General features: G+C 51.4%; 1 long non-coding RNA gene across 1 annotated transcript; it reads right to left on the reverse strand.

Moving 5' to 3' along the window:
* On the reverse strand, positions 1-27,457 carry LOC147573044 (uncharacterized). Its single transcript, XR_015245618.1, has 2 exons — positions 27,334-27,457; positions 1-379 (listed from the first exon to the last, which is right to left on the reverse strand). It is a non-coding gene; the product is annotated as an uncharacterized LOC147573044 (long non-coding RNA).
* Positions 27,458-27,990: the final 533 nt, after the last annotated feature.

Genomic DNA, 27,990 nt, shown 5'->3' on the forward strand with positions numbered 1-27,990 from the left:
CAAGAAACGGAGATCCGTATTTATTATTTGCACTTAAAAAGGCAGCCAATTTTCCTTGGTTGTGCTACAAAGGACATTAGCAGGCAATTGGTGAAATTTGAGTAAGATCTGTAGATGAGATAATAGTGATGATTCAGTGTCATTTCCTGATTTTGATCACCGCACCGTGGTTATGGAAGAGAATGGCCTGGTTTTCGGGAAATTCACACTGAAGTATTCAGAGGCTGTCTGTTGAGGCCGCCGTAACACGACGTCACAGACTGGGGGGATTGTGAAGGGCAGAAATTTCTAGCTCACGGTTCTGGAGGCTGGAAGTCCACAGTCAGGGGGCCAGCATGGTCAGGTTGTGGTGATCTGGAAACTCTTGTGTCCTCGCCTGCTGGAGGGAACACAAACATTCACTCTAAAGCGGAAGTGAAGGGGCGCCTGGGTGGCTCAGTCGGTTAAGTGTCCGACTCGTGGTTTTGGCTCAGGTCATGATCTCATGGTTCATGGGATCGACCCCCACATCAGGCTCTGCACTGACAGTGAGGAGCCTGCTTGGGATTCTCTCCCTCTCTCTCTGTCTCTGCCCTGCCCTCGTGCATGCTTTCTCTCTCTCTCTCTCTCTCTCAAAAATAAAAACTAAAAAAAATAATTGAAACAAAAAGTATAACACATTTGCAACTTTCAAACAGCTCAGAAGCTTCTACTAAATAACAGTAATATGTATGCTTATCTACATATGCGTATGGCGATGTCAGTATATCTAGAGCCAATAAGAATATTATTTGTGGAATCCGGGTGAAAGGTATGCAGAGAATCTTTTCAAAACTTTTACAACTTTTCTGTCATTTGAAATTATGACAGAATTTCACATTGTTGTATGAAACCGGTATATTCAATTCATGTGAATTGAACTCAATTCGTATTCAGTTTATATCGCTTAAAAAACCTTACACCTTAGGAGGTTTCGGCTTTTAAGCAACAGCCTTAAAAAAGAGTAGCCAACAGAAGAACAAAAAGGAATAATGCAATGATAAGGAATTACAAGTAACGATGACACAGGAAGCTGGGGAAGAAGGAGACAGTGTCGTGTAAGGGTTAATATCAAGGAAACAAGTATTTTCTAAATATGGGATCTTAACAAATGTAAGTGTCTCTATCGTATGATGATAAGGAGGTAACCATCAGGAGAAATATAAGGCCAACAACTTAGGAGGCGATCCATGGGTCGCTACACGTAAAATGCAGGGGAGAGGGGGTGGGAGCTCTTTGCTACATTATCATTAATTCTTTGGATCTGGTTTCTCACTCATGCATGCATCCTGTTGATAAAAATTGCAGTATTGGCGAGCAAGCAGAGGACGAATGGTTCCATCACTGGCTCTGGGAGAAGTGATTCAAAAATAAAGAGGTAACACATTTGGGGAGACCTGGGGGAAAAGAGAAACGCGGGCTTGGTGGACAGAGGGTTCGGCATCTCTGGAGAACGACACGGCGGACGTGACCTCGTCCAGGATGCTTGTGCTCCCCTCTCCCCACCAGCAGGCCTCTCCGACTTTGTCCCCAGGTGAGGGACACAGATGGCGAAGAAAAGATGTGGGCAGAGATTTCCCTGGCAGCTGTGTATAAACACGGTGACAGCAAATCTAAACACTCAATACCAGGGCATTGACTTAAATAAACTCACAGCACCTCTGTGAAGTAGCATTGAAATTTGAGTTTAGCAGGCTATTCAACAGTGAGAGAAGTCATTAAGATAAGCTCTTTATTTAAATTTGTTACCAAATAGGGGCGCCTGGGTGGCTCCGTCGGTTGAACGTCCGACCTCGGCTCAGGTCATGACCTCGGGGATCGTGAGTTCGAGCCCTGCGTCGGGCTCTGTGCTGACAGCTCAGAGCCCGGAGCCTCCTTCGGATTCTGTGTCTCCCTCTCTCTGTCTGCCACTCCCCTGCTCACACTCTGTCTCTGTCTCTGTCTCTCTCTCTCTCTCAAAAATAAATAAACATTTAAAAATGTTACAAAATAACATTTCTTGCATGGTGTTCATATTTCTTTTTTAAATGTTTATTTTGAGAGAGAGAGAGGGAGGGAGAGAGAGAAAGCATGAGCAGGGAAGGGGCAGGGAGAGAGGGAGAGAGAGAATCCCAAACAGACTCCACGCTGTCAGTGAGGCAGTAAGGAGCCTGACGCGGGGCTCGACCCCACGACTGTGAGATCACGACCGGAGCCAAAATCAAGAGTCAGCAACTTAACTGACTGAGCCACCCAGACGCCCTGTGATGTTCATATGTTCTAAAGGATGCATCCTCACACACCAAAAGAGTGGCGTTCAATACAACAGAATATCACCAGGGCTTATCTCTTACGTGGTAAATTATGAATGGTGTATGTATGTGTGTGTATGTGTGTGTGTGTGTGGGGGGGTCTATCTGTGCCCGCGGGTGTTTAATTGTAATACGTTCTTACTTTTTGGCCATCAGGAAAAATGACTCTCCAAGTAAGAAAGGTCTTGTGCTGAAAGGAGAGGTGACAGAATAGGGTGGGATATTTCTCCCCCTGGAAAACGCCTCAGGGGTCCGTACGTTACTTCAAACGCCTCCCCCGACGTGCCCGCATAACCAAGTGAGACGGGCGGAATGGCAGAATCGGCTGTGCCCGCACCAGCCATGGGTCTGAGTTGGGTGGGAAAGCCCTCGCTTGCCATCTGGCCAAACCATGTAATCAAAGCCAGGAGGTTCCTCGATTCCTTCCCCCCCTCTGGACAGGACCGTGAGGCGGCCCGCGCTCCAGCGGATCACCGGTGCTCCCATTTGAAGCCATGAAGCCAAGAGTCCCTTGTCCAGGCCAATGCGACACTCCCTCCTCTCCTTCCGCTCTCGCTCCTTCATGAAACAGTTCATAGTCACCACGTGCTCGAACGTCCCCCCCACCCTGTGCCAGGCACTCCATCGGTGCAGATACGTCCTTTTGAATAAAACAGACACGGTCTTCCCTTTGTGGAACTCACAGTCCGGTAGAAGAGACAGACGACTACATGAATGATCAAAGGAGCAACAATGTAAAGGAAACTTACACGCCGATAGGGCATATGTGGGGGGGGGCAGGGAGTGGGGGGCGCACTCGTTCTGTTTCAGATACGCTGACCTCACCGTTACTGAATGCCAACCTCAGGGCCTTTGCACTTGTGGTTCCTCTGCCCGGAATGCTCTCATCCAGCTATCTGCACGATTCACTCCCCTGTTACGTTTGAGTTTTTGTTTAAAAGTCACCTCCTCAGAGATGTTTTCATTGAGTACGTCATCCAATATGTCCCCCGTATACACACGTATACACACACTCTTTCTTCATAGCCCTTAGTGCTTTACATTATACGTATACGTGCATATACATACATGTGTGTATATGCATGTGCATATATGTGTATGGGCACACTCATATTTTACTAAATCAAGCACATGTTTGTTGAGAGCCTATGATGCACCAGGCACTATAACAGGTGTGGAGATTATGGAGATGAAACACCATGCCTGCCCTCACAAAACATTCATTCTAGCTCCGGAAAACAGACGCCAAATTCATTAGGCATATTTTCAGGTTGCGATAAGCTGCATGAGGCCAGCTTAAAATAGACTCCAGGTGGGGCGCCTGGGTGGCTCAGTCGGTTAAGCGTCCGACTTCAGCTCAGGTCACGATCTCACAGTCCGTGAGTTCGAGCCCCGCGTCGGGCTCTGGGCTGATGGCTCAGAGCCTGGAGCCTGCTTCCGATTCTGTGTCTCCCTCTCTCTCTGCCCCTCCCCCCGTTCATGCTCTGTCTCTCTCTGTCTCAAAAATAAATAAAAAAACATTAAAAAAAATTAAAAAAAGAAAATAGACTCCAGGTATCGTGAGTGACAGAAAGGGGGAATCAGGGGCACCTGAGTGGTGCAGTTGGTTGAGCATCCAACTCTTGATTTCGGCTCAGATGACGATCCCATGGTTGTAGGATCGAGCCTCGCGTCGGGCTCCAGACTGAATATGGGACCTGCTTAAGATGCTCTCTCTCTGTCTCTCTCCCTCTGCCCCTTCCCCAGCTTGTGCTCTCACTCTAAAATTAAAAAAAAAAAATGGGGGTGGGAATCAGAGGGTGCTCTGAGGACGTGACCTACGAGCAGGTGCCTGGAGAGGTGAAGACAGCCGCCATGACAGCAGCCAGGGAAGGTGCTGTCCAAGTGGAAGGCTCTGGAAAGGCAAGGGCATGGAGGTGGGTGTTTGAGAATCAGCAGGGAGGCCGGCGTGCCCGGCACTGGGGGCGAGATGCTGTGCAGGACAGGAATAAATTCCGAGCCTTGTAGCTGTGGTAAGGACTTTGGAAGTCATTCCGAATGAGAGGGAAAACCACACGGGGAGATTCAATCTTGTTACTTTAACGTCAATTTATTGGAGTGTAATCTCCATACCATCAAATATTCCCAGTTCAAGTACACAGTCCAGTACATTCTGCCAGCTCTCCACACCTCCGTAACTGTCTCTCCAGTTGAGATACAGAATATTCCCATCCCCCGGGAAGGTTCCCTTGTGCTGCCTTTGCGGTCAACCCCCTCCCTCCGCTCCAGGCAACCACGGGTCTGCCTTCTGTCACCTTAGCTGAGCTTGCGCTTTCTAGACCCTCAGATAAACGAAGGATACAATGTGTCATCTTTTGGATCTGCCTTCCTTCACTCAGCACGATGTTTTTGAGATTCATCCGCGCTGTGAATATCACTGCTTTGTGTGTGTGTGTGTGTGTGTGTGTGTGTGTGTTTAATTACAAAGGAATATTTCATTATATGGATATACCATAATTTGTTTTTCTATTTATCTGCGGGTAGATAGATATTTTGGTCGTTTCCAGCTTTGCGCTGTCTTGAATAACGCCGCTATAAGCTTTCACATACGGGTCTTTAAATGAACATATGTTTTCATTTCTGTTTACGTGCACACCTAGGAGTGGGGGGCTTGGGCCATATGGCCAGTGTAGGTTTAATTTATAAGGAATCGCCAACTGTTTTCCAAAGTGCTTGGACCAGCAGAGGGTAAGCACAAGAGAGTACTGAGCAAAGTGCTGGCCTGGGAGAAATACATGGTCAAATTTACCGTTAAAAATATCACGGCAACTAAAAAAAAGGGGGGGGGGGTGGTGCCGAGGTGGCTCGGTTGGTTGAGCATCTGACTCTCGATTACGATTCAGATCGTGATCCCAGGGTTCGATCGAGCCCCACATCAGGCTCAGGGCTGAGCATGGAGCCTGCTGGGGATTCTCTCTCCTCCCTCCGCCCCTGTCCCAGCACCCCCCTCCCTTTAAGATAAAATTTAAAAAATATCACTGCAGTTGCTGGGTAGAGGATGGACTGAGAATGAGGACAGTGGCACATCTCCGGAATTTGCTCGCGGGAGGTGATGGATGAAGCGATTCCACAGGCGGTTAGCACACAGAGGCATCGAGACCCTGGCCCAAGGCGGCACCTGCAGTGAGCAGAGAAACCAGGAGGCGCCCGTATCCTTGTCTGTCCTGGGAGTCCAATCACATGTACTGTGTAGACTCGTCCCCTTACACCTTCTGGACATCTCAATACCCCTATCAGAATATAAAACCTTGGACTGTGAGTAGCCTGTTCTCGAGCATTCCACAAAATGAGCATTTCTAATAAATTTTAACTTGATAAACGAGTGCTGTCTTGCAGCGCGAGTCGTACGTGACGCCCAGCGTCACATGATCACAACTGAGCCAATGGTTCTTGAAACTGGTTTTGACGCACAAGCGCTTTGGATTACAAGCCCGTTTCCAGAACGAATCGTGCTCGCAAACCAAGGTTTCGCTGTATTCTGAGTTTTCTATATACGCAATATCTTACATATAAACTTTGTATAAATATACATCACTATCAACCTCTCTCTCTCTCTCTCTCTCATCTATAGCATTGCCTTATCTTAAGTACACAAAACACTTCCCAATTATTTTTAGGAACAGTTTGATCTCTTACTGCTCTAAATCCAAGCATTAGAAAGCTGCGTCCTCTTAAGAAACGTCCATCACTGAGGCATTCTGGGCTCAAAGAAATAAGAGTTATCCTGCCGGAAGAGATTCCTCGGGCTGCAGCTGTCTCCATCTCCCTTCCTGCACAGGGGTCCCGCTCCCGACTCCCGTTCAGCTGGGGACTGGTATTGCCCCCCTCCCCCTACGGTCTCCCAAGAGACCACATCCAGACTTCTCATCGCCTATTTGCACTCACGGCATCTGGCCTTGAGCAGGACCCGGAAAGTAGAGGGCTGGTTCTGAGGTCCCCCTGTTTCCTCTTCCTCCGGGAAGCCCACTTGGGTTCCAATTTCCAGGCCTCTGTGCAGTGAGCACCATGTAGCTAAAATCGGCCCCAGGGGATGTGGGCAGAAGTGATACGTGGCATTCTTCCGCGTGCCCATAACACCCTCCCGCATAATCATCCACCCCGCCAGGGAAACCTGGCTACGCCTCCCCAGGACGGAAGCAACCTGAGCCCCTGAATGTGGGGCACAGACCCTCGTCGCCCGGGAAACAAACTGCCGCCCCGTTGAGCCACTGCGGTGGTAGAACCGTTTGACCCCGCGCGGCCGGTGGGCCTCGCCTTCTTTTCCTTTTTGAGCCTGGATTTGAGGCTCTTGCCTCTCGCGTCTTGGTGGCCTGACCCTGTGGGTCAACTTGGCCCTGCCCTGCTCAGCGTCCGTAGCGCGTGATGAACACAGGACGCTCGGCGTCGCCTTTCAATCTCGTTTACGCTTTCCATTCGCTTCGACAGTGTTTCCTGGTTGCGAAAGGAGGAGGGAAGTACTTGTTTTCTGCTATTTAATGAGAAGGTAAGTAGCTAGGGGTTCTAGAACAGGATGAAAGGGACACTCGCTTTTCGCTGTGTACCCTTTCATATTTTTTTTTTTTTGCAATTCGGGACCCCCTTTCATATTTTTTTTTTTTTTTTTTTTTTTGCAATTCGGGACCATGCAACTCATTCAAATAAACACTTTTTTTTTTTTTTTAAGTATGAATGGGATGTCAACCCAGTAGGGTTACAGCTTTTTCCGCGACAAGGACCTCCTGCGATTCACAACTGCATCTCAGACTCCCAGGCGAGGGTCTGGCATGAAGTAGGTAATGTTGTGCAGTGGTTAGAAATGCATCTCCCGTGGGGGCACCTGGGCGGCTCAGTCGGTTAAGCGTCCGACTTCGGCTCAGGTCGTGATCTCGCGGTCCGTGAGTTCGAGCCCCGCGTCGGGCTCTGTGCTGACAGCTCAGGGCCTGGAGCCGGCTTCGCATTCTGTGTCTCCCTCTCTCTCTGTGCCCCTTCCCCGCTCGCGCTCTGTCTCTCTCTCTCAAAAATAAACATTAAGAATAAAAAAGAAAAAGAAAAGAAATGCAGCTCCTGAATCAGACAGACCCGGAATAAAATCCTGCTGCTGCCAATTACTACTCTCTGTATGGCCGAGAAAGAGCAGATTTCCTCGCGTCTCCAAACCCCAATGTCTTTGGTCTGACAGCATAACACTAGGGCCTGGATCCTAAGATGCTTGGAAGGAACTACCTGGGACATCGGGGGTCAGCATAGCTGAGCACCAGCACCTGACGTAGAGTGTTGCTGAGTACAATGTTTGCTCTTGCAATGAGGCATCGAGTAAATGTTTTTGAATCCCTGCTGAACCGAACAGGCAGGTCCTGTTAAGAAATAAAGGGGAAAAATATAACCCACAGGCATCCACGCATCCTGAATTAGTGCTGTCCAGGGTAGTTTGTCCGGATTTATTTCGACTGTAATACAATCAAGCACGTGTACCAGAACTCCGCTTACCCCATCCCTTCCATCCTATTTGGCGTTTATTGATGGCCATTTACAAAGAGTGTTTATTTCCTATGCAATTGCATTTTCAGAGAGAGCGAAGGGGGGGGAGGTATCACGAGGAGGACGTTTTATTAAGAGATTATTTAATATTATTGATACACTGTGCCAGGAGTCAAGGAAATGCGCCAATCGATGGATGCCCACATCAATGTTTAATCTACTCTTAGCCCTTTGCTGGAGTATTTAATTAGCTTGTGATTTGGAAAATTGCATGGAGTACACAAGGCGATGAATGTTCTGGAACTGAAGACAGAAGTGATTATTTGCTTCCAGCATCTTATGAAACAGAAAGGCTGGGAAATGTGGTACGGAGAGTCTAACACAGGAAACACAATGGTGAGGGCAGGTCCAGAGGGAGAGCTTGCTCCGGCATTCATACTAAGCCACACAGACTTTTGAATCGGGCAAACCTCACACCCATTCCGTGGGGTCGGTTGGTGGCTGACCCCACTTCGTACAGGAGGCAATAAATACTGAATCAGGGATGCTAAGACGTTTGCTTTGAGACCACTGTTGGGTGCCTGCTTTCCAGGGCGTCAGTCCCTTTAATTTGGTGCATCCAAATCGTTGACCTTGGTCCCCGGAAAGGTTCCTCTGGTTTGCCTTTTGTCACCCCAGGGAAAAGGGTGGGGTCAGAAGTGCCCAAATGGCCATTCTGTGGGTTGGGCAACGCGAGAAGCAGGATAATGGCCTCCCAAAGATGGCTGCTTCCTAATTCTTGTGAATAGGTCAGGTTTACATGGCAAAGGGGGACCAAGTCAAAGATGAAATTAAGATTGCCAGTGAGCTGCTCTTGAGACGGGGAGATGATCTCCATTCTGTAGGGGGCCCGGCGTAATTACGCAAGTTCTGCAAGCAGAGGAAGGAGGCAGAAGACCGAGAACGGCAGAGCTGACAGGACAAGAAGGGGCTTTGCTCTGAAGGTGGGGGACGGGGCCACGAGCCGAGGGATGCGGAAGCCTCTAGAAGCTGGAAGAGGCGAGGAAACAGGTTCTCTCCCAGGGCCTCCAGAGAGAACAGAGCCCTGCTGATACCCGGTGAGGCCACGTTGGCACTTCTGACTTCCAGAACTGTAGCTAATAAGCCTGTGGTTTTCTTAAGCCACCGAGTGTTTGGTAATTGGTGCCTAGGAGACGAAGAGAGGCAGCCTCTTTCCTGCAGTGCTCTAGAGTCGCCACATTTGAGTTTGCTTTTCACACAGTCCCGGCTCTTGAAAGGGGATGTTTCTAATCTCATCAGGTGCTAGACTAGCACAGTGTCCACGATGCAACAGAAGGTAATCAGTACAGATCTCTGAAGTCTTGCTTCCACTTTCTACCTCTCATGGAATGCAGGGTCCAAAATGCAGTCCCACGAGGGAAAACGTCTGCCCAGCTCTCTCTCTGTCTCTCTGTCCTTCTGCGTGTATGTGCTCTCCTTCCTTCGATGCCTTGTCCCATATGGATGGCCAGCTGGTGGCGTCATTTGGGCTTAGGCTGAGGGGGAGGCAGAGGACCCTAAAGATGACAGGTTCCAGCTGGACCCTCCAGCTGGCACGTCCACATGGTCCGCTCTGGCATTTGGGGCTCACGTCCAAATTATACTGAAATCGTGCTGGAATTTCATAATTCCCTTTAACCTTTGTATTTACAGTTGCCTCGGGGATCTCGCCAACGAGGTATTTATAGTTTGGGACGGAGTTGAGGCATCTGTCTCAATATTATCTTAATTCCGCTGAGCCCTCGTCTCAACCCTAAGACAGCCTCACTCTTTCGTGGTCCACCAGCTAATGGAGGAGCCACCTTAGTGTCAAAGAGCCTGGGGTAGTGCTGGCTTACCTGTCCATTCGGGTCCTCCATGCCTTCCCGTGAACAAAGATACCGGACGTCACGGGAGCCCTGTGGACTTGAGGTTGGCTGGATATTGAGGGACCGTGGAATATGGAGAGAAAGCTGGGAGACGAAGAGATAACAAGGCTACTGTATTCATCTGTAAGGATGATAGTAAGAAGGTAAACACTTTTTGTGACCCAATGTATCAGTTTCCTATTGCTGCATAACAAATTACTCCAAAACTTAGTGGCTTGGAAGCAACAATGTAAATTATCTTTCACTTTATATGGGTCTGGCTTAGCCAGGTCTTCTGGCTCTGGGATCCTTGCGAGACCGTCATCCAGGTCTGGCAGGGCCGCAGTCATCGGAAGACTCCATTGGGAAAGGATTGTCTCCCAATGTCACACTAGCATGGTCGTCAGCAGGATCCAGGTCCTTGGTAGCTTTTGTAGCGAGGACCTCAGCTCCTCACTGCCTGTGACCCATAGGCTGCCCTCATCTCCTTGCTATGTGGGAGTCTCTGTGGAACAGGTCACAACACGGCAGTTTGGTTCATCCAATGAAGCCACGAAGAACCAGAGACAGTAAACACAAACAAACAAGATGGAAGTCATAGATGTTGTGACTTCCCAGTCTTGGACGTGGCATGCCATCGTATTCCCCATAGTCTGTTCCTTAGAAGGAAGTTGCTATAGGAACATCTGCACTCAGGGCAATGGGATTGCACCGGCCGGGCCTTTGGGGGTCGTGTTGGAAGCCTCCTGTCCCCCTTACCGTGCCCCGTGAACCAGTCAGTGCTCTCCAGAAACAAAACCAATAAGATATGTATAGGAAGAGATTTATGAGAAATTGGCTCATGATTCTGGAGGCTAAACTCTGCCGTCTATAAGCTGGAGGCCCCAAAAAGCTGGTGGCATAATTCCAGTCCAAGTCTGAAAGCCTGAGAACCAGGGGAGCCGATGGTATAAAGCCTAGTCAATCGCAGGAGACGATTGATGGAGCTGGAACTGACAGGCAAGAGGCCAAAGGAGCGAACTTTTGTTGCCTTTTGGCGACTGCAGGCCCTCAATGGACTGGTGCCCGGCTGGAGAGGGGAGAACAAAGTACTGAGCCCACCATTCAAATGTTAATCTCGTCCCCAAACACGCTCACTCGGAAATAACGTTTAATCTGGGCACCCCTTGGCTTAGTCAAACTGACGTGAAATCAACCATCATGTCCAGGTTCTTGGAGGACGGTCGGAGGGAAGGTGATATTCTCACACTTGCTGGACTCTGGACGCTCATCTCCATCGTCATCTGTTCAAACCCAACCTGTCCTTCAATAACAAAAGGAGCTGCCACCTCCTCTGGGAAGCTTTCCTGACTCTCCTCGGACGGGTGTGACCTGTCTGCCCCTGGGAACCAGTCTGCACCCGCCCACTTTATGCAACTCTTATGTAATGCGCCAGAGTCACAATGCCAGGGGCGCTGACTTCCAGCCCTGTCACGCACGAGCTGTGTGCCCTTGGGAAAGTCAGCTCGCATCTCTAAGTGTCGCTTTCCTCATCTGTACGAGGAGGGTAAGGACAGGAGGAGCACAAAATGATACAATGCGTAGAGCTGAGCACCCAGCCTGCAGGGAGGGGATGCTTACTCCTTGTCAGTCATTACCGCAAGCGTCGTTCATTAAGCAACTTGACCACAGAGTCTGAGTCTTGCTGGTTCCCTCCTGACCCACGGTGCCTAGCAAGCACATACTTGGCACACGGCCAAATAGTTTTAAATGGATGGAGGGATGTGGCCACTGTGATTTCTTTGTGCTGGATCTCACCGGAGCGCCTCAGCTCAGCCGCGGGGTGTGCACTCCAGGCCCCCGGGGCTCCCTGGGCTCCTGGTCTGACCGCTTCATCCCTGAGCACCTTTCCTGCTGTTGTTCGAGGGCCCCTCCCGCCGTCTGTGGGGCTGGAGGATCTCTGATGCAATCGCAGTTCCATCACCGTGGAGAATCACCTTGTTCCCCGCGCTGCGTGTCAGGGAGAAGGATTTACGGGGAGGGGACAGAACACTTCCCCGGACTTCCATCTTCCCTTTGCGTGCACTTTCCACGCCACCGCTCCTCCTGGCCCTCATCCTTCAGCTGCCCCGAGAATCCAGAGAATATATATAATCTTTCCCGTTCCCTCTCTGTTACCTTTGCTTCTCGCTTGCTTCCTCTGAGTCCGACACAGGTAGGGGGGTGGCGGCCTCCGGTTTGCTTTGACGGTGGGCATTCCCCAGACCCTTTAGGAACGAGCTTTCTCATTCACGGTTCTCTCGCGGCTGAAATATGGTCGCAGGGAGCTCGGAAAATAGACCCCATCCTCTTTTCCTGAAAGAATTGAGCCATCTTTTTCCTCCTTGCTGCCTGCCATCCGCACTGAAAAGTTAATCTGTTCCTCTTCTCAACTAGTGCATTTATCATAGGGAAGTGGTCTGTTGTGGAAAATATTGATCAAAGGCCTGCCAGGTCCTCTGCTGGGTTGAAATCGAGTGTTGCAGTCAATCAATGGCTTGGCATTTGGTGGTGCGGAGAGAAGGCATTGTCCTCCGCATGAGGCCGGGCTGGCGGACGCAGGGAGGGTGCTGGGGAGGGCGTCTTTCTTCCATCTGCTTCTCCTGGTTGGCTTAAAGGGAAGGGTGGAATCCAGGAGGCTGGGCCAGGACTGGGGAATCTGTGGTCTGGTGATCTTGGGGGTCTCTGCTCCCCCCAGAGGGGGCCAGGCTCTGCGTGTCGATAGGAGAGGAAACAGTTGCCAACAAGGACACTGGCCAGAGTCTATGGGAATGACTTCTTGATGTAGAATTAGCATGCAAAAAAAGAAAAGAAAAGAAAAGAAAATTCAAGGGGGCACCTGGTGGCTCAGTTGCTTAAGGGTCCAACTTTTTTTTTAAATTAATTTTTTAAATGTTTATTTTTGAGAGAGGCAGAGTGTGAGCAGAGGAGGGGCAGAGAGAGAGAGAAGCACAGAATCTAAGCTGTCAGCACAGAGCCCGACACGGGGCTCGAACCTCCGAACTGCAAGCCCACGACCTGAGCCGAACTCAGACGCTCAACCGACTGAGCCACCCGGGCACCCAAAGCATCCAACTCTTGATTTCATCTCAGGTCATGGTCTCTAGGTTGTGAGATCGGGTTCCATGCTGAGTGTGGAAGCTGCTTCAGATTCTCTCTCTCTCTCCCTCTCCTTCTGCCCCTCCCCCCCCCCCCAAAAAAGAAGAAAGAAAGAAAATTCATTTCAATTGAGGTGGTAGAAATGGGCTCCGCTCCCCACAGGTAAGTTTTTGTGTTCAGAAGCCCTGAGAGCTTCCTAATACAAATGACGCCATAATTGAAGATTAACTCTGGGTTCCGATAAGTAACTTCAATCTCTCCCTCCCTTCCTGCTTCCCTTCCCTCTTCCTGATTGTGAGGCTGCCTCAGATGCTTGTCACCAAGTAGCTGCTTGCTACCTGTCAGGCACTATTCTAAGCATCAGGGACAGAGGAAGGACCAGGAAGTCGGTTTACAGTTCACTAAGCTCTCTGCTTGAGGATGGCCAGGGTGATTCAACTGAGAACAAAGACATACACTGCTTGGGGGAGTAATGTGGCAAAGAGGGCTTCAAGGAGGAGGTGGCTTTTGAGGACTAGGAAGGCATCAAGAAAGGCAACGTGCCTCATAAAGGCACCTAGAAGCAATCACCCATGGGAAGAGGCCACAGATTAATTCCGTGTTGGCAGGTGTAATAGCCATTGGCCAGGGAGGTCAACTGAGGCACTTTGGGACAACTTGCATGATGCGCCAAGCCGGTTTACCGTGAGCCATGAACGACGTCAAGCAAATGAGGGGCTTAATACCACGTTTGCCTGAAAGTAGTACTTGAAGTATTTTATTTCCTGGAATAATTGAGATTATTGGTTGTAAGTGACAGAAAGCCATCTGTGTCAGTCATGGTCCCAGCTGGAAGCAGATGGGACACTCAACTGGGGTGATACGAATAGCGTTTAACAAAGGAACTATTTACAAAAGTGCAAAGCAGCGGGGCCTGGAGGGGAAGGGAAAAGAGCTGTCACCAGATCCCGGGGCAGGTGCCGGGGGGGCGGGGGAGAGACAGAGAAGGAGAAGGGGAGGGGAGGGGAGGGAGGGGAGGAGGGGCCACCTGCTACCTTTGGTTGACGCCATCCAGCCCACTCTGTGCAGCCACAGTCAGGGAATGAACCTCCGGCCTCCCCCTCCCCCTTCCTCCGACCTCCGGCCAGTGTGCTCCGTCAGCCAGATTCTACTGGAAGCCGAAAGCCTTGGGAGCTGGCAATGAAGTTCACGCAGCTCAGCCTCTTGGGGCAGGGACCGTGCTGGAGGGGGTACGTCTAAGAATCCAGATGGCAGACAGAATATAGGCACCTGCCAACTCACATTGAATTAAGCCAATGAGTGATTTCATGAGATTATGGAAGTAGAACTGTCTTGGGGCATTCCTGACCCCAAAGCACCTCAGAACCCGGCTTTCCTAGGGGATGGTTAAACTTTCAGACGGTATAAGGTGGTCCAGTATCTTGGGGCCAACCTACAACCAACCAGCTTAGCAACCCAAGTGGGGAGAGGAGGTGTCTTTCTCAGAAATCCTGGCAATAATCCAGATTGAGCTGAGCTGGGCCCTACCTCCAATGACCTTCACTTAGAGTATTCTGAGCCTCAGTTTCTGAGCCTTTAAAATGGGGATGGGCTAACCCCATGTGGAAAGAAGGAGGATAGCATGATGGTCAAGGTCATGGACTTTGGGGCCACACTGCTTCAACTTAAATCCCAGGCCATCCACCTGCAGACTGGTGACCTTGGCTGTGTCTTAATCCCTCCAGGCCTCCCTCTTCAGACCTGTAGGGTCGGGATGATAACGGCACCTGCCTCGTAAGGTAGGTAAAATAATGCATGAGAATTCTTAGTAGACCATCTGCAACCCAGTAAGTGTTTGATCGATGTTAATGGATGCTTTTGCATTGTTATCATTCTTCATGCTTCGATTCTATTCAGCTGGGAAGAGGCTTTTCCTTTCGAGTTTTCAAAGGGATGATCTGTGCAGCTATGCTGGAAGCAACTCCTCTCCGCTCTCCTAAAAATGGTACCCGAACCCAGTATGAATTTCTGACCTCCAGTCACGGGAGACAATGGTGATGCTGATCTGCCCTCCTTCTTCCATCCCATCACTGCCTTTCTCAACAAACTGATTTCCCCTTACTCTTAACTCTCCCATGTTGTCGAGAAATACCCTTCCAGCTGGAACGCCTGGCTTCTCTTGCCCTCTGGAGGCCAGGTAGCAGTGACCTGCTGGTCTCCCCCATGGTGCCCAGATTTTCAGTGTTCGTCATCAGGGATGCACCCCCAAGAGCCCCGCTGACAGCCCTAGCCTATGTGACCAGCATGTCAGTACATGGGGAGCTGGGCCCCGCAGGCTGGCCTCCTACATCCTAACGGACTTCCTTTCCCCAGGAAACTTGCATGCTGGGAAGAAGAAGGAAACACTCTTTCCTTAACTTTCTTTTGCTTTGTGAAAGAACCAATTGTCCATGAAATCAAATAAAGGTGCAATACATATTAAAACACTGTGGGCTTGCTACATCTGTTAGATGGGGAAAAAAGAACCCAAAAAAAAACAACAAAAAAAAAACCAAAGCTTCAAAGAAATGCCAGTCCGTGCCTCTGAGATTTATAATCATGTTGCATTGCTTGTAGTTCGGTAAAAACAACAACAAGAATAAGCGTGTGAGTTTAAAATATGACCCTGGGCAGGTGTGGTGAAGTGTAAAAAAGTCTCCACCAGAAACGAGGTGGCCGCATTCCAGCCTGTACCCACCCAGCTCCGTGCTGAGGGTCACGTCTCTGCAAAGTCTTGGTCCTACCCCTTCCCCAACACACGATGACGGTGTGGGGCCAGACTCACGCTGGAGACCACCCCAGCTTGCCGCGTTTTTGGTTTGTTTCCATTCTTGTTTGGTTGTTGAGAAGGACCCACCGGGTTTTCTCTCTTGAATGCTGAAATGACGCACGGGGCCAGCTGAAAGCGAGACAAGACCACCTGACTCGTACCTCCTTTGGTCTCGACGCTTTTCCGTTGCAATGGGCAATACGTTGACCGTGGCCTGTCTACGCCCACACGGCGCGGGGGGCGGAGGAACACCCCACAGATGTCAGGGTCAGGGCTAGCTTTCGTATCTCCTCAGAAATGAAGCAGATGGGCCCCTCGGTTGGGGAAAGGGAGACGATTGTCCAGACAGAGCCAAACGGTGTGTAGATTGAATAATGGATGGATGCCAATGTTCTGGACAGTCAGTAGGTCGTTCAGTGCTGCCCTGACCTTCGCTCTAGGTGAGGTGGACATTGGGCTTGTAGATACGGACTCACCCCTACTTGGCCCCTGGGCCTCGACAGCTCTTCCTCTCAAGGAGGAACCTTCCAGTTTCGCTTTGTTTTCCCCTGAGCTCTACTTACCTCGACCCCAGGGTCAGCGTCCTATCCCTTGTACGACGCATCAGCACAGACTCCCTGGCTTAGAAGAACACAAACACGTTATCGGACAGTTTGGTGGGAGGTCAGGGGTCCAAAATGGTCCTCACTGGGCTAAAATCAAAAGGTGACAGGATCGTATTCCTCCTGAAGACGTCAGGCAAGAATTGGTTTCCTGGCCTTTCCTGACCTGGAGAAGCCGTCTCCTTCCTCGGCTCATGGCCTCTCCTCCATATTCGGGCCAGCAACCATCGCTCTGACCTCTGCTTCTTCGCATCGTCCCCTCTTCTTCTCGGAGTCTGAGTCTCCCATCTCCCTCACGGTCCCCTGTGATGGCATTGAGCCCACCTGCACCATCTGGAGTAATTGCCCATCGCAAGATCCTCAGCTGGATCACATCCGCAAAGTCCCTTTGGCCACGGAAGGTAACACATTCACAGGCTCCGGGGATTAGAACACGGACATCTTGGTGGGGTCTCCGGTTTTGCTGACCACACCCCTGCTCCCAGAAGTTTGCGGGGCGGGGGGGGGGGGGGGAGGAGATTATTCCGATCTTGTAGTCTTCCAAAAGCTCCAGGGCTCTGGCTTTTGAAACTCCAAAAGCACTTTTCTCTGCTTTTCCTGCTCTAAAACCCTTCCCTGAGGCTATGAAAGTCTCGTGGTCTGAGTTGAACAGAATGACAGGCCACGGGATGAAAAATAAGTAGCAGGGGCAGCAAAGATGTTGATAGATGCGTCACCACACTAACCCCACGGGGGGACATCCATCAATCTGACTCCACAGTCGGGCTCTAGAAGTTCATGTTGACAGTTCCTGCAGGAGTCCAGGGTGGCTCAGTCAGAGCCAAGCAAACATCCTTTCGTCTGCAAACTTTTTTGAACATCTACGTGAACGTGCGACATGGCCTTGGGTCAGAAAGGACTGATACTGTTGGAAGCATGCCAGATGGTCACAGCCACCAGAGCGGTTGAAACAAGACAGAAAAGACCAATGTCGGCCAGGACCTGGGGCAGCCGGGACCCTCCTGCACTGCTGGGAAAGCGTGTGCCTTTGCACAACCACCACCAAAGAAAACTACGTGTCAGAATCCCCTAAGGTGAGTGTACGTATACCCCAGGACCAGGCGTTTTCATAGAAACGTGCACCCAAGAACACCAAAAGACACACACGAGAATCCGCGTAGGGGCACCACTCGTGACCGCCCCACCCGACAAGGTTCCAAATGTCTACCACACTGCGAGGGATAAGGTTCTGTGGTGCGGTCACACGGTAGGATGCCGTATAGCAATGCCGTCTCAGTCCGTTCAGGCTGCGATAACCAAACACCCTTGACCGAGGGCTTAAACAGCAAGCATTTACTTCTCCCACCTCTGGAGGCTGGGAAGTTCAAGGGTAGGGCACCAGCAGATTCAACATCAGGTGACAGCTCATTTCCTGGTTCACTTCCGTGTTCCTGCTGTGTCCTTGCAGGACAAGAAAGACGATAGGAGAAGTGTCTGGGGTCCCTTTCATTATGGAGCCAATCCCATTCAGCAGCGTTCCAGCCTCATGACCCAATCCTCTCCCAAAGCCTCTCCTTCCAAATGCCGTCGCCTTGGGGCTCAGAATTTCAACACATGAATTTGTGGGGGACACAAACCTTCAGCCCGTAACAAATAGGCATGGACGAAACGCAGATACAGTGCATCTCGTAAATAAAGTGTTGTGCGAAAGAAGGTGGCCACAAAAGAGGGCATATGCTGAATCTCATTTATTATGAATGTCAAGATCAAGCAGAAAACATCTCCTGGCACCATTATTCACCTGTCAGGTCTCCACTGACAGGTGAGGTCCCACTGGGCTCCCTGAATCGGGGCAGGTTTGGGTGCGAGAGAAGCAGTGACCTCTGAGCCTGGCACTCGCTCACGGGACGGACACACGCCTCTGGAGTCCTGAACCGCTATGCGAGGCGTCGGCGAGCCTGAAGGTGCTGGGCTGGGGCAACCACCCTAAGAGATGTCAGGGGGCCCAGCTGTCCGAGGCTTCCCAGGCCCGACGCCAGGCGTAGGAGTCTCTAGGTGACTCCAGCACCCCCTCCCCTCTGAGCTGCCCCCACTGAGACTCAGTAGAGCAGAGACAAGTTGCCCCCACCCCGCCCAGAATGCACATTGGTGAAAAAATAAAATAAAGCAAACAAACCATGGGTAAAACCACCCTGTGATGTTAGAAACAAGGACAGTGGTAGGGACGCCGGGGTGGCTCGATCGGTTGAGTGTCTGACTCTTGATTTCACCTCGGGTCATGTGTTACCACAAAACAAGTTCAGTTGCAGCTGTCTTAAGCAAAAAAGGATTTCTCGGACACTCCCGTAAGTGAAAAGACGGAGCCTCAGGCGTGGCTGGATCCAGAGGCTCAAACAAGATGCCCAGGGCTAGAGCTCTTGTATTGCCTTTCTCTGTTTCCCGGTACTGCTCAGTCTGGGATGTCGTGAGTCTGAGCGGACTTTCTCTATGGATTTTCCATTCTCATGGCTCACAGGCAACAAGTCCAGAAGAAGTCATATCTATTCTCATTGGCCCAAAGTGGGTCATGTGCACATTCCTGAACCAATTGTTAAGGCCGGGGAGATGGAACATTCTGATTGGCCAAGCCAGTGTCATGTGTCTATTCCTGGAATCAGGGGTCGCTCTCACCCTAATCACATCACTGTGACCAGGGAAGGATGTTTCCCCAAGGGAAGTGAAGGTATTGTTCCCAAAAGGAGGGCTGCAAGCTGGAAAGGCAAAGAAACAGGTATCTGGGACGTACATCCTGAGCCTTGGTACCTCCATCTGTTAACGGGGTTGAATGCTGATCTCTAAGACCCTCCCCGGACACTAAGGTTGCATGATTTCCATCCTGAGGCTGAAGGCTTTCTTGGTGCAAGGCACTGGCTGCCAGGGCTGTGGTTTATGGAACCGAGCAATGCAGTTCAGACTTATCCCAATCTTTGACTTCCTGTAATGTACATGCACTTCATTAGTTCCGGAGAGAAAGGCAAAAAGAAAGATGTTATCTATCTATCTATCTATCTATCTATCCACCTAGAGAGAGAGCAAAGAGCGTTACTTTCATATGCTATCTTTTATATTTGTCACACCTTCCGTTTTAAAGATGTTAAATGAGGCTCAGAAAAGTTCCCCCAGACCATGCAATTGCGGTCAGGCCAGCAGATTTAAAACCTGCTCTTTCGGGCGATATCAGGCTTTCTCAGTCTTGACTCACCACGATTGACCTTTGGGGCCAGATAATTCTGTGTTGTGGGGGGGGTTGCCCTGTGCACTGCAGGGGGTCCAGGAGCAGCTCTAACCCCTACTCACGAGATGCCAAGAACATCCCCCACCCCACGCGGTGACAATGAAAAATGTCGCATGTCTCCTGAGGGACAGTCACCCTGGCTGAGAACCACCGTTATAAATGACTGGTGGATGGAAACCCGGGCTTTGTCCCTTACGAGCTGGGTGGCTGTGGGGTGAATATTTCACCTTCCTGAACTCTAGTTTCCCCATCTGTAAAATGGGATCAAAACTATAATGCCCCCCCTTCATCACCCACGAGGACGTTTTACCCTGGTACTTTAAGTGCTTCATAAATGGTGACCGAGGCAGTCTCCCTCGCCAACCTGGAAATAATTTTACAGAGAGGACTTTTGCTTTCTTTTTTTTTTTCTTTTTTTGGCAAATTATAGACACGCTGAATTGCAAATGAGGACAGGCATTTGAGGCCACTCTGGTTGCCTAATTAGTATAACTCCATTGACAGCCTGGCTCCTTCAAAGGAGGCTCCTTGGGATGTGGGCCCTCTGCAGAGCTGGCTGGGAACTCGGAACAGAGTCAGAACAACATCAAACGTTTCAAATCTCAGAAACGAGGCCATGTTCTCCAATAGGGAGCTGTCTCTGTAAACGTTCCCGTGCTTATTAAATTCCTGCCGCGGCTACTTTAATTGGACCCGCCTCCCTCACTTGGCCAAACCCGGCTGCACGGCCCCGCCCTGGTTTTGTCCGGGGAGCAGAATTCCTGACCAGAGACTCCTGGTATCAGCCTTGCTCAGATCCCGGAGCCCGACTCCACCGATGGGTTTGCCTGGTTTTCCCACCCCGAGCCGACTTGGGCCGACTTGGTCAGTGGCCTCAGTCCCTGCCCGGCGGTGCTGGAATGAAGTCGCCCTCCCCGACCCCACATCCACTGGGTCTCCTTGTCCACCTCGGTGTCTCCAGCGCCCAGCACATGACCTGACACAGAGTAGCCCATCGGCAAGTGTTAAATGAACCCGCGACTGAACGGGTGCCGAATCTCGCCCTTCTGACTTTGCGATGCCCATCGGATGCTGGGTCTAGGACCCCAAGTACAATGCCTGGGGACCCAGGTGGGCTCCACGTCGCAAGGTCTCCTGCCTTTCCCCCCAAACTCCTCACTTCACCGGAGGTCACCGTTCGTTAGTCTGCATGGGACTGTGTTGTATCTAGCCAGACTGTCGTGTTAGCAAACGGGTCATTGGCCTCACATTCTCCGGTTTGCCATAATCTCCATCACCATAGAGCTCCGCCCCCAATCAGTTACGCTTCCCTCCTGCAGGCTCCAGGCATCTGGGCTGGGATCTGTGATAGGACAAGACCCCCTCGCCTATAAGCAGGTCCTAACAGACTGAGCTACCTAGAATCCAGGCCCCGGAGCCTGATCCTGGTACCCTCGTGGATCTCAGCCTGTTTGACCAGAGTCCAAGCCCCGTGTCTAGTGTATAAAGACGGTGGGCAGGTGCAGTCTGTATGCCTTCCAGTTTTGTCCCACTGTCCTCCCGTCCTTCCTCTACCTTTCCTCCAGCTGGTGGGCAACCAGGGGTCTCTTAGCACCTCTTCCTTCACTCTTGACAAGAGTGCAAGAGGCAAACATCTATCCCTTCCGATTCTATCGTCTCCGATTCTTCCAAAAGAGCCGACCTCCCAGAACGGTGGAAAGTGGCTTCCAGGGTGAATATCCGATTTCCTCCCGAGGCACGAATGTCACAGTCCCAGAGGGCTCGGGAAGGAGATCTTTCAGAATAAACACAGGGACGATTTTTCCCTTGGGACTCGGTTCTCAGACCACACAGGCGTCCACCTAAACTAGCACAGTCCAAACCACCCGGCCCCTGTTCCCTCCCCCGACAAGGCCGGGGAATTTCACTTCGAGGCCGGTCACAGAAGGTCATACTCCAGGGTGACCTGAACCATCCCCGGATGGGGGTGGGTCAGGAGCAGGGCGGGACATCAAAGCCAACCAGGACCGGAGAGCATGGGTACTGGCCAAAGATGTTCAGGACAAATGCTTGGCTGGCTTTTCATTTTAAACATAAGAAAGCTCTTAGCGCCACGTTTTGGGGCAGATCATTACATCCAACCAACAATAAGACGTGGAAATTCCTTGAGAGCAAATTTTCCCAGAGTGAAATGGTTATTGCTCTGGCACAAGGTAAATGCAGCAAAAATCCCGTTTTAATGAACTTGAAGGGATACCAGAATTCCTGTAGCAATGGGAGGGTTATGTCTATGGAAACAGTGCCCAATGTGCAGGCGGGGCTTGCTTGATACTCAGGAGGCTGGTTCCTTTAGGATAATAAAGCAATGGTATTTGGAAGGCAATCCACTGCAATATTCTTATGTTAGAGGTAGGGAGAGACGGCACAAGGGACGGGAGGTCGGCATGGATACTGGAAACCTAGCTTGATACGTTGCTCTGTAACCTTGCGCAAATAACGTCCTCTACCCACAACTCAGTTTCTCCACCTGCGGAAGGAAAAGATGGGAACACCCCCGAATTGGACTCGGAAGGCCGGAGAGATTTCTAAAGCCATGTGATCATGTGTGTTTAGAAATCCTGTTTAGACTGCTAATGACCTGACCCTGCAAAGCAGGGCCTGACCCAGTGTGGCGTTACATTGAAAGGTGCAGAGCCTGGGGCGCCTGGGTGTCTCAGTCGGTTGAGCGTCTGACTCTGGATACTGGCTCAGGTCGTGATCCCAGAGCCGTGGTATCGAGCCCTGCATCGGGCTCTGGGCTGAGCATGGAATCTGCTGGGACTCTCTCTCCCCCTCTCTCTCTTCCCTTCTCCTGTGCTCATTCTCTCGCTCTCAAATAAAAGAAGAAGAAGAAAAATAAGGTTACAGACTGGGAAAAGAATTGCAGGCTTTGCTGAAGCATTGTGTGGTTATTTAATGAAACTTTGTATCTATCCTGCTCTGTCATTAACACCCCCCCTTCCCCCAAATAGTCAAGTATGCAGACGTCCCGGCAAATCTCTGCCCTTGCTACTAACAGAGACCCATTTACAGGGCTTTAAACCCAGAGCGTATTCAAGAGGCAAACATCTATCCCTCCCGAGTAAGCCCCTGTTAAACAGATTTCCCAGAAGCTCCACTTGGTGATTTCTGCTAGCAACTCATTGGCCAAGCCTAGTTGCAAAGCGAGGATCAGAAAAGGAGTATTTTCACGGGTGCATGATCACCCCAAATGCAGTAGGGGCTCACAGTGAGCAAGAGGAGACAGTTGATGGTCCTCTCGTCTAACCAACGGATCCTCGCCATCCTGGTCCTTCCAGGCTCCTGCTCCTCCAGGCACGGCCCACAAGACCTGCTCCAGGCAGGTTTCTCCCCACCCCCCCATCCCTACCCCGTAAGTGCCGTTCTCCTGCTCCGACAACCTTTCCCTTGTGAATTATCGCACCATGGTTCAGGGGGTGCTTCCCTGTTGGGACGGAGACAGAATCTTTGGCTCCTGGCTGCCTCGTGCCCTCCCTCCCCGGTTTTCTCTTTTGCCTGGAGCCTGATTTATAATTCACCTTTCATTTCCCGTTCAGCTTTGGTCTCCTAGAACGCTGTTTGGACGCTGGCTACGGTCCAGTATTTATAAACTGAGTCCTGTTCTGCTGACGGCTCCGGGTTTGGAATTCTGGTTGCTTCGTTGCCTCTGTACCTGGCTCACCCCTGGACACTCCTTCCCTGGACCTCGATTCCTGAGTCCTAGTTCAGAGGACCCCAGTGCAGGTTCACGGGCTCTTGTTAGCAAACTATGTTTTTACTGCACCCAGGTAGGGCTGGGTCTCACGGACAAATGGAATTTTCTCCTCCACAGATCAAAATCCACAGTTCTGCACTGGAGAACACGGTTATACAGGCACAGTGCCTTGGAGAGTTCACAGGGCACGAGTGGCTGGGAAACTCGTAAAAAGATGTCCCTCCCCTCGGTCATCATGAAGATGTAAAGTCCCACGTCGAAGGAGCCCCATCTTAAGGACTTGGTGTTTCCAAACAGTGAAGAGTCCAACAAAAACAAATAAAAAATAAATAAAAGGTCCAACAATATTAGGTGCTGGCGAGGATGCTGAGAAACCAATTATCTGTCGCCGGTGTAACTGTCAACGTGAACGACGACTTTGGTAAGCCATTCGGATATATACAGCGAGGTTAAAGAGGGGAGTATCCAGTGGCCACGCCCTTTCGCTCCCAGGTTTATACTTTAAAGAAACTCCTACCCAGGGAAGCTGGGATATGGATGTTTGTTGCAATGATCTTTGCACAGGGATTGCTCTCGCTGAGAAACTGGCTCCCTTAGTGTCTGAAGCAGCTCACAGATCCCAGTGAACGAACTCCCCACCTCCTTTCTCCAAGGCCCCCTAAGGTGACTAGGGGCTAGGGTGGTTTCTTGGTGAGGGAGGCATGTGGCCGGAACCAAGACTGGAGAGCACCCGAATAAAGAGAACCTGCCAGCTTCTGTGTGATTCCCGAGATAGAAAGGCCGAGAGCCACTGGTAGGGGCCCTGCTTTTCATCCAGGCTTTATTAGTAACTTCCAAGAGAACGCACGTGCCTGGCCGGTGGCTGGATGGTCCAAGAGACACCCTAGGACAATCAGACAAGGGGGCAGTGCACGGAAGCAAGAGATGGGACCCAGGGGCTGTGCAGTGGCCCTTGTAGACACTTCAGCCCACAGCACACGCCGATCTTGGGCAGGTGACTCAGAGCCCCATTCTTGGGTGATGGGAGCTCATGAAGATGACAAGGCCTGGATATAAATGGGAGACTGTGGCTTCAGGGTTAGGTCCCAGCTCCAAGAGGAGCCAGGATCGTGTAAAAATCATACATTGTTATCGCCTTCGTAAGAGCTAACTGAGCCTTATCAGGCATTACCATGTGCCAGGAACCGTCTAACATCCTACCGATATCGCCGATATCAGCCAAAGGTGGCCACGCGATACGGCTCTGACCAATGAGGTCAGGATGGAAGTCTACTTGACGGTGTTTCCAGGAAAGCTACTCTATCTGCCCGGAACGTGGATATAATGGTCAGGCGGCAGCAGCCATCTTGCGATCAAGAGGAAAAGACATTGATGCTAAGAGTGGCAGTCCAGGAAAACAAAAGAATCTGAGCCTTGGCGGTGATTGGTATCATGTCCCGACTACCTCTGTGTATCATATTTAACGAGAAAAATCTACCTCTCTTGGTTAGGCCACTGTAGCATCCGATAAACACAACGTGTAAAGACATACATGATCTCGTTGGATCCTCACGACAAACTTCCGAGATAGGTAGTCCTACCGTTACCATTTTACAGGAGAGGACGATAAAGCTGAGAGGAGTTTAGCGTGGGTGGAAGAATCTTGGCCAGACCTATCTGGCTCACTCCAAGTTCTCCTTTATTCCTATGCTATTCTGCCTCTGCACCATACATTGGGATGGGGTTTAATCCAATTCTCATGGGTTGAGTCAACAGAGAGCCAACGGGAGAAGGTAGCAGGGGGCGGGGGCCTAGAGGCGACGCAGACATTCTCGATTCCGTCCTGAGAGAGGATGAAAATTGACAGTGGAAGTCCTGCCTACTACTTCTTTCCCTGGTAGGATGCCCTCAGGGGGTCCAGGAGTGGGGACGCCTGGGGGGGTCCAGGTAAGAAGCATCCGTCATCCCTTCGGCTACGCAAAATGAGCAGCAGCCATTGAGCTCAGGAGGCCAGTGAACGTAGATTGAGAATAAAGCGGGGGTCCAGGGTGGGGGACGAACCAGACTTCCTCGGGCAGGCAGCTGGAGCCCAGCGAGGAGACAAATGTTTCTTGGGTTATCAACACTCCTCCAGAGAGACTGATTACGAAGAACAACCTTGGTGAGAGCGGTGGATGGAACGTTGGGTTCTGCCTCTCACCCACTCACCCCAGAGACACGAGGGTACCACGCCCACGGGCCCTGGGACAACAAGCTTAGCCGTGGGTAGGACGTACCAGCCTTCACAGAAGGGTGCAGAGGGAGGTACCTCTGGGCTTCGAATCCTGGCATCCACACTTAATGATAGCTTTCTGGGTTTTTTTGTTTTTTGTTTTTTGTTTTTTTTTTTAATTTTTTTTCAACGTTTTTTATTTATTTTTGGGACAGAGAGAGACAGAGCATGAACGGGGGAGGGGCAGAGAGAGAGGGAGACACAGAATCGGAAACAGGCTCCAGGCTCCGAGCCATCAGCCCAGAGCCTGGCGCGGGGCTCGAACTCACGGACCGCGAGATCGTGACCTGGCTGAAGTCGGACGCTTAACCGACTGCGCCACCCAGGCGCCCCCGTTTTTGTTTTTTTAAGTAGGCTCCACACCCAGCTCTGAGCCCAACCCGGGGCTTGAACTCGCGACCCCGAGATCCAGACCTGAGCTGAGATAGAGAGTCGGATGCTTCACCGACTGAGCCACCCTGGCGCCCCGAGAGCTTTCCGACTGTTTTAAAGGAGTCATTCAACATCTCTGATTGTTGGTCAAGGACTCACAGGTCCTGGTGAGGACGGAGGGAAAACCCGTGCCCACCCCCGGCTCACGCTGGGCACACAGAGCCTAAAAGCACTTCTGGCCTCTTCCTGGGTGTGAGCCTGGAACGGGAACCGCTTCCCTCTCTGCTGTTCCGGGAAGACCCACAGGGGAGCACGTACCTGTGGCTGCTGCTGGTGCCACTCAGCGCCTTGTGGTCTTGACGGTATTAAATGCTCCCTTCTGTACGTCCCGGTCTCGGAAGGTGTGGCCAGGCGACAGTCACGCGGCCTGTCGCCCGCTGTGTCTTCTGGAGCCACATCGTTTGCTGTCCCAACTCCTGCCCCCCTCCCCGCGCCGGCCATTCTCTCTTTCTCCCCCCCTCTCCCCCTTCTCTTTCCCTCCTCTGTCTCCACACGAGGCTGCGGGGCCACGCAGAGGCAGGGTAGCAGCAAGCTGGAGCTGCAGGGGCGGCTTACTGATGCCTTCGGTGGGCTCTGGGAGGTAGGGGCAACCCCCAGCTGTCTGGTGCCTGGCCCCAGGGCAGTCAGGACGGGGGTCTAGTGTGACCATCTTTATCGGGGAAGTGCTAAAGTGTGAACTTCATTAGCTGTTTGAGAAGGGAAAATGGCTGGGTTCTAGGCAGGGGCCAACATGGGCTGGAGAGAGCGCAGCCAAAAGTGCTGCGGGTCAGAAACGGACTGCCTAGAGGCACATGCTGACAGCAAAGGCCGTCGTCTCCCGGAGACAGGCGAGCCTCGTGGCTGGAAGAGCAAGTCCTAAAGCCAATTCCACGTCCCGCTTCCTCCAGCCCCTTGCTGTGTGATCTCATGCAAGCCGCTCAACCTCTCTGTGTCTCCGTTTTATCTTGGGCACGTTGGATGGGTGGGTGGGAATGCTAATAACTGTCCCTGTCTCACGGGGCAGGTGTAAGGAGGGAACGAATTCATGTCATAAGGTGCTCAGAAGACTTCCCAGAAGAAGGCAAAGGTTCGGTAAGTGCGCGTTACTCCCATCCATGTGATTACCACATCGCTACGACCCTGTAGGGCGAGTTCTAATGGAAACATTCACTAGAGGCTGAGCCAGCAGTGAAGGCGGGGGCGGGGGCGGGGGCGGGGGGGGGGAGGTATTCCCAGCGAACAGGCTCCAACCACTGATTCATCTGTACCAAGTTCTGGCTGAGCTAGCAAGAATGGGTGGTCCTGGCTTGGTGACCCAGCACTGGAAGGGGCTGATCCTTGGGGTCACAGGGAGCCTCCGCCCGCCCTTGGAGATCTACGAGCGCTGGCCTGGAAGGGGAGAGCGGAACCTCCATCTGCCTCCTCCTGGGGGAAGGTGGTGATTCCCTGCAGACCTGGGAGAGGGGTTTGGGGGACGAGATACTCACACATGGACAGCAGGAATGCTTTATGCTGCGGCAGCTTCAACAGCTTCTTTCGTGGAGTCCTCTCTGGGCTACTGAAAGTCCCCTTGAGCTACGTTGCTTGGAAATCTACCGTGAGCATTTCTACTTAATTGCTTTTATAGGCAGGTGCATTTTCTCAGGATTCAGGCATTATGTCCCCCCAGAGGGATTACGTAATAGCTCCTAGGGGATGAGCTACATGGATTAAAGGGGGTGCAGAGAGCCCCAGCCTTCCACTGTTTGGGGGAGGAAGGAATGATCACCCAGGGACGCGGACCATTAAAAGGTTCCCTGACTTCGGAGCAGAAGCTGAATACATATCCCCCCCACCGACACTCTGCAGCACCCACCTGAGCTTGCTGGGTATTCCCACGTGTCGTCTGAAGCGTGGAAGGGACACTGATCTGCGGTGTTTTCACCCAGATTCTCCAGGACAGTCTCAGGCAGGTCCTTTGTTCATTTGTCGATGGGTTATCTCACGGGACAACCTGCTTTAGCCATTCCCATGGAGTGTCTCTCCCTGTTCCCACAAGAGGCTGCCTCCTCTCGGATGGACTCCATCCAGGGGTGGGGTGGAGGGTGACACGGGCTGCTTGGGCACGTTCTGAGTTGCGCGGCTCTCCCAGGACCTCAGGAAGA

The sequence above is a fragment of the Puma concolor genome, chromosome E3 (genome assembly GCF_028749965.1).
Source record: "Puma concolor isolate L17-30 chromosome E3, mPumCon1.1.hap2, whole genome shotgun sequence".
NCBI lineage: Eukaryota > Metazoa > Chordata > Mammalia > Carnivora > Felidae > Puma > Puma concolor.